At 42.5% G+C, this 9,825-nt stretch overlaps 1 long non-coding RNA gene across 1 annotated transcript in view; it reads right to left on the bottom strand.

The window, feature by feature from the left end:
• Positions 1–9,556: 9,556 nt before the first annotated feature.
• The window catches only part of LOC311516726, a 183,095-nt gene continuing 182,826 nt past the window's right edge, over positions 9,557–9,825 (bottom strand). The window contains exon 4 of the long non-coding RNA XR_014710494.1: positions 9,557–9,778. This is a non-coding gene — a long non-coding RNA (uncharacterized lncRNA). The remainder of the gene's footprint in view (positions 9,779–9,825) is intronic.

The raw sequence follows: 9,825 nt of genomic DNA, 5'->3' as shown, positions 1-9,825 counted from the left end.
TCAATTAAGCCAGACTCCAAGACTCATTGCTGGGGTTTTCTATTGCAGTATAAATGTATCCTGAATGTCAATGAGAGAGATACTGACAATTCTCTGTAAATTAGGAAAAAGGAAACTCTGGAAAAGCTCAGTGAGCCCAAACAGCCCACAGAGATAACCAAAGCAGAACAATTATGGAGTTTCAGAAAGTTCTGAAAGTTACCTCTCTTCCCTACTAAAAAAAAAAGTTTCCTACCTTTGCTGAAAGTCTGCTCACTTCTTAGCGGACCTAATAATCTTTTCTGGACCCCACTACTTTTTTCAAATGTCATGAGTTTTGTGACTTCTCTAGAAAGGCCTCTTACCTGGCCTGGGTGAATATTATCTGAACTGAATTAAACCACCAAACCATTTGGGATTTATCCAGTATGGATTAATGCACAGTAACTCAAGCCCTATTAGAGCTTGCTACTTAACTCATTTTGTTCTATGCCTTTTATATTAAATTCAAAATATGCATTTTTTCAAAGCAGTCCAGATAATAAAAGGGAAGAATTTCTAGAATCATGATATATTTCATGAATTCAATACCAGTATGAATGAGATTTTTAATTAAAATAGAGAGTATGTCAAACTTTAAAGATATTTCCCCCTTCATTTTTGTCTGGTTTGACTGCTAATTACAGTTGCTACATGAACAATCTTCCTCACCACGTAACAAGTACAGTGTGAGAAGCAACCTTGTAAAGCTTTCCCATGTTCTCTAACTATAACCTGATTTGAAGGGTCCACTTTTAAGGGTAAGTTAGTTCACCAGACCCATTCAGTCTTTTGCTTGTGCTGAGCCTCCCAGCTAGTTAGGCTATGTTCACAGTACGGACCTTACAGGGACACAGCTGTACTGCTGCAGCAGCACCACTGTAAGGTCCCCCATGTAGCCGCTCTCCTGCTGGCATAATTAAACCATCCGCAATGAACGGCGAGGAGAGCGTCTCCCACCGACGTAGCGCAGTCCACGCCAGTGCCTTTGTCGGTGAAACTTATGTCAGTCGGGGCGGGGGGGTGTCACACTCCTGACCAACAAAAGTTTTGCCAACAAAGGGCTAGCATAAACAAAGTTTCAGTGTCAATGGGGCTGTTGGATCATGGAGGTGGTTTTTCTCCTAGGGTAGGATAGAAACTCAAATGAGACTGATATTCACTTCACGAGCACCAATTACAACCATCAGATGGTAACAACTTTTCAGTCATTATTGACTTGGACTAAAACCTGAACCCCATCTATTAATGAAAGCTGGGTATCCCTGAGACATTCAGCCTTCCTTCAGAAATCAATCAATTTAATGTTTAGTGGTTTGAGCTTTCTTTCTTGCTCTTCCCCTCCTTTGTTCTGGTTTGTTACTATCTTACTGATCAGGGAGGCATGAACACAAACAACATAGACTCTCATAGAACAATGGGGGTTTCGTCTGTTTCATTTAAGTTCTGCTTTCAGTCTTTGTAAATACATCCAGCCTTTCTAAATGTGAAAGCAAACAGTATCAGTGACTAAAATTAATGGAGATTAGAAAAAACATCTTTTTCTTTTGTTCTACGGCTGCAGGAAGGTTGTGCTTTATTTCCTCCTGATAGCTGGCTATCAATCATGCATGAGTCACGAAATGCTTTCATCGATATGACTGTCAATCATCAGACAAACTGGATATAGGAACTTACAGATCCAGCACAGAATTGATTCCCAGTGGTATTAAATTCATTGGAGGTTTCAAGCACTGTTACAAGCTGCATTATCAAAATCCCTTTTTCCCCCCCCTTCTTTCAGCTCAGATGACTGTTGCTTATTCTATTGTCTGCAGAAAATGTAGGTGGAATTACAGGCTCTGGTCACTTACCCTTCCTACTTGTAATGATTTTTTTTTTGTACATCTTTTAATTAGCTGTCCTGTCATCCCCAGCTATCCATCATTCATTTCATTTCTCCAGATTTTACAGTCCAACTCTGAAGCTAGACAGCAAAGAAGCTTCTTGATGGGTAGCTTCATAAAATTTATGATTCAGGATCTACTAATAATGTCTCTCAGGTCATCATTACTAGGATTTACAAGTATCAAAGATTTTAGAGGTGAATCCACTGCCAAAAGATATAGTTGTTTGTATGTCTGTTTGTATATAATATGACATCTCAGCCTTCTCTGCAATTCTTTGGTAGTAAAAGACATAAAAGATTTGCATACAATGAGTGAGCTTAACAAATTCACTAGCTCTGCTTCCATTATTTATTCTCATCATAGTTAAAGCCTTTAAAAGTCTTCCAAGTTTCATCTGCAGTTAAAAAAAAAAAAAACTAGAAGAGGCAAAAAAAAACTTTTCAAGCAACAGATTCTACTCTAGAGATATCTAATGTAACCCCAGTGATTTAAGATTTATAGGACTATCAGTTTGCCAGAAGATTCAAAATATAGGCTCTGAAAATTTCCAACTTATTTAATTCACTGCTGAATGGTAATAGATGTTCCTGAGGAAGTATTTAGGAAAAACTTAATATCCCCTTTATGAATAGGATACATTGTTCAGCAATTGGACTCCGTTTTAAAAGGGAGAAGGCAGCCTCAGACAATTCTATCTTGTACAGAGAAGCCTTTTAAATATGAACTTTGAAACTGAATAAAAACTGCAAAATGGAGCAATTTTAGCACTTCTGGAATAATCCGCTCAAAGTGATATTCTGTCTGGGGTAGTGTTGCCCTGCCCCCCACCTTTTTTGTTAATCAAAAAAAAGGTGGGGTGTGAAGGAAAGAAAGAAAACTGTTCCATTTCCAGAACCCGATTCAATGGAAATAGCAAATTAAATCATCCCACTTTATGTGGTTGTTTGATTACGTGGAACAGTGGTATCATAGTGAAACTCTGTAAAAGCAAACAAAGGAGGGCTGTCCATAAGTAGTTGTAAAGAAACAGTTCATTACAACTCTTTCATAGCTATTCTAAATGCCTGATCCAATCAACTTTTTTATAATCAGAAGATTATCTAGTTTCATTTGTCTGCTTTAGGGATGATCCTGAGAGGTGCTTGTGCCTTTAATTTTACTTACAATTATATCTTGATTTACAATTTTAAAACTGTATTGTAACCTCCAAAAATAAACCAGGTAAGGAAATGACCACCTTAGATTTCAGTTCCTCAGCTCAGATCCTGCAGTCATCTCTGCACAAGCAGGCCCTCGAGTCCATACAGAGACCTACTGATTTCCATGGGAGGCATTAACATTTGCCTGCATGAGCATAAAGATTGTTCTGTTAAGATCTGATGGTAGAAGTGGAACAGAAAAAAAAAATCTATTTCCCGTAATACATAGCAAGGAAGGTGTGCACAAAAGATGCTAAAAGTGACCCCCCAAAAAGGGCTTCCTCCCACCTCCCTTAAAAACACTTATTTAAAGAAAGCCTGAACTTGTACAGGTCCTGTCTCTCCCCGCCCATCCCCACCCCGCTTTTTCTTTAAGTTTAGAAATTCAGGTTCTATCTAGCCTGCAAGACTACTGTCACTGGGGAACTAATCAAATGATACCACAAGACCCAAGAGAGTGTAATTAGGGAATTTTTAGCCAGACTGTTCAGAGTTCTCTATTTTCTGTTTGCTGTTAACACTTATTGAACTTCAATGACTAAATTAACATTTTGAATAAAGAGAAAACTTGGTTAAAGGTTCAAACCCTCCCCCCCACTACAATTTGGATGTCGGAGCTCACAAAAATACATCCTCACAGACCCTCAACAAGTCTTCCCACAAAGCCAGGCAAGACCAGAGCTGACATATTGACACATTGAAGCAGAACCACCTCCCATCCCACTCAGCCATCAAAAGAAACACAAAACAAAACTCAGCAAGAACTTTGGCAAATGAGCCTTGCTAAAAACTGGGTGGAGGTTGGTGACACTAGAGGGATTTTCCAGTTGCTAAGAAACCCCAAGCCAGAAAGAGATTTGGAGGGGTTTTAGGTTCCCTAGTGACAGTTTTGCATAACTCCACTGTGCTCTTGCTGATGAGAGGGAGGACAGCTCATGTGCTTGCCCCTGAAAGAAGAAAGGAGACAAACATGGGGCTGGTTTGAAGAAGAGGGAAATGCAGCCACTAACAGCTGTTGGTAGCTATTGAAACAGAAACCATGTTTGAATGATTTCCCATAGTTTCTAAACAGAGAGTAAGTCAAGTTCTTGCTGATGTTGATTTGCAGTACAATAGTCCTTAGAGGACTCAGTGATTCCAGCATATAATTTTACATAGGAAACCACCCTGCCCACTCTCCCACATGCTCTATTTATATATTTTCTTTTGATTATTTCTTCACATTTAATGTTTAAGGACTCCTACCCTGTGCTGTCAGTGCTTTTTGCCAAACTACAAATGCATATTACCTTAGGAAACAGTCTCAATAAAACACCACCTATCCTTTTAAAAAAAAATACAGTAAAGCTGACTGACTTTTACAGGTGCTCAATACCCTGTGATAACAAAGAAATCCATTAATCTCTTGGCTCATCCACCCTAAATGTCTGAGAGAAAAAAAGGATGATCTTTGCATCATACATGAAAGATTAACAAATTCTGGTTCTGTCTGACCAAGGAAGGAAGCTACTTCCAAAACCAAGGCCATCTCCTGGAGAATGCCCTGCCAAAAAGACCTTCCCAGTGCGTTGGTTCCAGCTTTGGTGCATATGCTGAGTGCAATTGTGATTAAAAAAGGTGGCGAGCCTTTTGGTGCACTAGATCCATGTACAAACAATGCTTTTGACCCAGAAAGATCCCAAAGGCCTTTTCAAACTGTTATGTACTCTATGAAATATGCAAATGGGGCCCAATTCTGATCACAGTTATGCCAACATAGATACAGAGGAGTCAGTGGATTTATTCTAGATTTACACTATCCCAGGGCAGCGGTTCTTCACCCTGGATTCTTCTCTGCACCGGTCCTCATAGCCTCCTGTGGCAAGTTCAGCACCAAGGGCTTTCTTTACAGTGTTCTAGACAAGTCCTTGTGCCTCCACAACATGAGGCTTTTACCTTCTCCCAAGGCACAGGGTGAGAAGGGAGAGATCTCACTTCCCTGTAATCCTGAGCTTCTTTGCTCCTTCCTTCTGGCCTTCCCCCTCTTCTTCCTGCCTCTCATTTAACTGTCCTCAGCTGAGGAGCTGAATCACCTTGTGAATTGGTTAATTATCTCCTCAGTTTCACCCAGGTGGGGATACTTGCCAAGTTTACAGAACAGTGAGTCAACCTTACACTGCTGAGGTCTGATCTACACTAGACTGGTTTAACTACGTTGGTCAGGGGTGTGAAAAATCCACATCCCTAAGCTGTGCTGCTATGCCGACCCAAGTCTCCACATAGACAGTGCTAGGTCAATGGAAGAATTATTCTGTCCACCAAGCTACTGCCTCTCAGGGAGGTGGATTACCTATGCCAGTGGGAAAACCCTTTCTCTCAGCACAGGTAGTGTCTACACTGAAATGCTACAGGAGCGCTGAGCACTGTAGCATTTTTAGTGTAGACAAGCCCTCAGTGTCACATACACTGACTTCAGTGAGAACAGAATCTGGCCCATCAAATGTATATATTTTATATACTTAGTACATGTGTTTAACGATACATATTGCTTTGTCTAAAAATGTCTACACTTCATATACACAAGGAAATGCATTTGTAATGTTGGTTTAAAATTAAATCCATCTAATTTTAATTTACTATAAATGTATCACTGTGGTGAAAAACAAGCCATTCAATATATAAAAAGCAATGTAACAGCCTAAAATACTGTGGGGTTTAAAGCAGGATCCTCTTTATCCTGAAAGAAATAATTTAAAGAAACAGCACAGCAATTATCAAAAATTGAACAGACAAATAAAAATGTATAAGAAGTTGTAAGAGAAAAGGAAAGAGATGGTGGTGCAGTCTAACGGCATTGCTCATTTCAGCAGTGTGTTAGCAGGGAATAAGATCAAGATTTTTCCAAGGCCAAAAAGTAGCAAACTCAAAGAAGGACAATAAATAGCAGTAGCATTTGGTGTCACCTTTTGCAGGCAGCTGTTGATATTAATTTGTTTATGGCCCTGAAATATCATGGCTACCGGTATCTCATAGAAATGCCCTAGAGTCTCTGGTGAAGAATGTAGATTGGCTAGATCTGGCTATTATAGGCCAGGCAATCAGCCAGCCTGACACAGGGATGTCATTCTTTGAAATACTCCTGTCAGGGGCAGTGCTTATAGATATGTCTCAAAAGCTATACAGTATGTTACTCTGAAAAAGTAGATCTAGGCAATTGGCCTTCACTTGCTTATGAGGCTCTTTGTGATTCTATTAAGTTAGTCTGGAAAGTAATTTGTTTCTTCTCTTATTGCTCTATCAACGATGTTGTCCAGAAGTCTCTTATAAAAGCACATTTTAATCTGTATTTAAGATCCATTGTGACCTTTTGAATTCTGTGAATGAATCCCATAGAATAGATTCTATTTGCAGTCAAGGTGTCAGTGAAGTCTCCTGCCCTACCCCTTTCCTTTCAGTATCTTTTGGCTTGGAGTAATACCATCTCTGTAGAGCTTAGGTAAATATGTCCTGATTTTCTCCAACAGCACATTTCCTTTTCCCCAGTATATTCCAAAATGAGAAAAATTCCTCATCTTTCCTGTTACTAATATTTAGTATTAAGATCAATAGGAAAAACAAGGAATACTCTCATTCATTTCTCTGCTTTGGGGTTTTACCCAAACTAGTAAGTGGTTCTGTCAACACCTACCCTGTAACCAGGGGTGCTTCTGTGCTGTGCAGCTTTGGCTCAGAGCCCTGAAACCAGCAGCCTGCTCACAGCACGATGGCAACCCTGGCTGCCACCAGCCTGGTTACTGCTTGCAGGGAGTAACAGCCAACAGCCCTATCAATCCCGAGTCTCCTCGGAACCATCTCCCCTACAGCGTCCAGTCCCTCTAGTTGGATACTCACAGAAGTTCCTAAGTTTGCTGCCTCCAAAGAGACAGAACACACAGCAGCCTGTGAGTTTAGCTGAAAACTTTGCCCTTCAGTAAATATACAACACTGGCTTTGTAATAAAACAAGAGAGATTTATGTGATAACAAGATAGACAAGTTACAAGTAAAACAAAACAAAACTCACTTTCTAGTCACTAAAACTTAATTTCAGCAAGTTACAATCTTTGTCTAAGCAGGTTTCTCACTTGCATTAATGCCAGCAACTCTTGCCTTCCAGGACTCAGCATTTCAAAGGCTTGAAGGATGTATTGCCCTATCATTCCCTCAGTGATGGATGCCAAAATGGCCTTCTGCCATTGCTTATATTTCCTAAAGTCTGTTGTGTCTGTTTCAAGAGCAATGATGGCTTCTTGGGGGTTCAGGCTCCATCCCCTGTTGTGATTGTTAAGCGCGTTTCCCCATCATTCATTTAGCTTAATGGCTTTGTTTCTCTTACACGTAGATATACTTTTCACTGTCCTCTGAGGTATTACCTGACTCAAGTTACTTCGGAGACGCAAGAAAACGGGCAAAACAACATTCCTTTGTCTAGGACCGGTTGAGGTTATGCACTTCTGGCAAAATATCTTTTAAGAACAGATTTCCAGCACACATCTATAATTCTTTATACACCACCCGTGCACACATCATACGATAACATTAATGACTTGCATAATGGTTCACATATGACACCTTACATGGCACCTTTTAGAGAAAGATTATGACAGCAGCATAATGGGGCAATGAATGCGTCAGGCCTGACGAGAGTTATGGTATGGGGTGCCCTCTGCCACTTGGCACGGAGGGACTCCTTTGGTCACACTGCCCCCCTTAGTCATCTCATTGGAGTTGCTGTTATGGCAGCTGAACTCATGACAACGAGACTCATCCTCTTCAGAAAGCAGACAATGGACGTTGGGAAGTATCACCAGAGACCTTTTGTACAAAGCAAAAGTCAGAGATTAGTCCCCTCAAGTGGGGGGCAGGGGAATACAAGGCTGAGGAGAAGCAGTGCTGTAGTTTGGGAGTGGCAGCCGGGGGGCTCTGAGTTGCATGGAGAGCTCACCCAGAACTCTAAGCTTATCCTCCACAAACTCCAGTCCCTGCTGTGGAGACTGGTCTGGCAGGGGGAAAAAAGATGCTTGGATGTATTTTGTTCGGGAGATAGAATTTCACAATCCATGTAGAGTATTAACCCATAATAAGGCCTTATTATGCATGTAACGTGGCGGGACTCACCCCTGCAGTGCCTCCTGCTGGTCATCCTTGGGAATTAGCTCTTCCAGCCTCCGGAGCGCCTTCTGCAGGCCGGTGTCCCGCTCGCCGCTGGTCCCCGTGTCCCTCCCGGACCACCATACCCCTTTACCCGGGCTGCTGCCCCCTGCAGTACCCCACAGATTTGGGTCTCCCCTCCCCAGGGAACCTCCACCCTCTATCCCCACCTCGCCTCAGTCTATGGCCAGTGCCAATTCTCAACTAGCCCCCGTTCCCTGGGGTTGACTGAATGTGAATGCCACTCACTATAAGCAAGGGCGGTTTGGATCTGTTGCCTCTGCCTACCCCTTGGGCTACCCTCTACAACCCCAGTACCTATTTGGCCTTCTACTAGGCCTGCAGCCTGGGGGGTTTCCGGGCCAGAGCTCCCCAACTCCTCTGGCCTTCCCCCAGCCCATTTCCACCTCAGGTACTATGGTATGCTCCCCAGCAGCCAGGCCTATCTCCCTCTACAGATGGAGGGAACTCTCTCAGTGCCTGGCCCTAAGCCCTTTTATAAGGGCCAGCTGTGGTCTGCTTGGGGCGTAGACACAGCTGAGGTTGCCTCCTAATCAGTCCAGCTTTTCCCCTGCCCCAGCCCTCTCCCAGAGCTGTTTTAAGCCCTTCCAGGCAGGAGTAGGTGACCACCCCGCTACACCCCACCCCCTCTAAACCTCCATCCCTGGGGGTAGAGAGGCCTATTGGCATGGGCTCCTCGAAATTAGCCCTCCAGGGTCACCCCTCCAGGCTCACACACTTTTTCTCTGAGGCCTCCCAGGCTCGGGCCATCTCCCAGGCCTGGGCTTCTGCCTTCTGCTACAATGCAGTATGCTGAGTGCCCCTCCCAAGATCCATTTAAGTCAATGGAAGTTATGAGAGGGGGTGTTCAGCACCTGGCAAGAGACACTTGACACTTTTCAATATTAGACTCCTAGATCCCTTCTGCATGGTGCACAAATCAGGGACAAAGCCATAGACTGTAAGCTCTGTGGAGTAGGGGCTGTCTCTTTGTTATAAGTTTCCATAATGCCCAGTGCAATTGGGCTGGGGCCTCTATATGCTACAACAATACAAATATTAACGAAAGAACATGTACACAGTGTTGCTGTAATCGTGTTGGTCCCAGGATATTAGTGCAAGGTGGGTGAGATAATATCTTTCATTGGACCAACTTCTGATAGTGAGAAAGACAAACCTTCGAGCTACACAGAGCTCTTCTGCAGGTCACCTGAAGAACTGAAGAAGAGCTCCGTGTAAGCTTGAAAGCTGGTCTCCCTCACCATCAGAAGGTGGTCCAATTAAACATATTACATTACCCAACTAACAGACATGACAGTCTATGATTTATTAAACTGAATCCTCTAAAAGTCCATCTGGTATTATTTGAAAACAATGGCTTAGATCCACTGAAGTTGATGCAAGTCTGCTGATTCCAGCTGAGGTTCTTTCCCAGTGCATTGATTTTACTTTTCCTGTCTGCAGTCGCTTGCACACAGAGAAAGCCAAGTTGCTGAATACCAATCTGTGTGTAAAAAAGATAAGTATTACACATGCATTGCCAGATTGTAA

The sequence above is a fragment of the Lepidochelys olivacea genome, assembly GCF_965140295.1.
Source record: "Lepidochelys olivacea isolate rLepOli2 genome assembly, chromosome: 2".
Classification (NCBI taxonomy): Eukaryota; Metazoa; Chordata; order Testudines; family Cheloniidae; genus Lepidochelys; species Lepidochelys olivacea.
The sequence above is the reverse complement of the archived record's forward strand: the minus strand, read 5'-3'. Positions and strand labels throughout refer to the sequence as shown.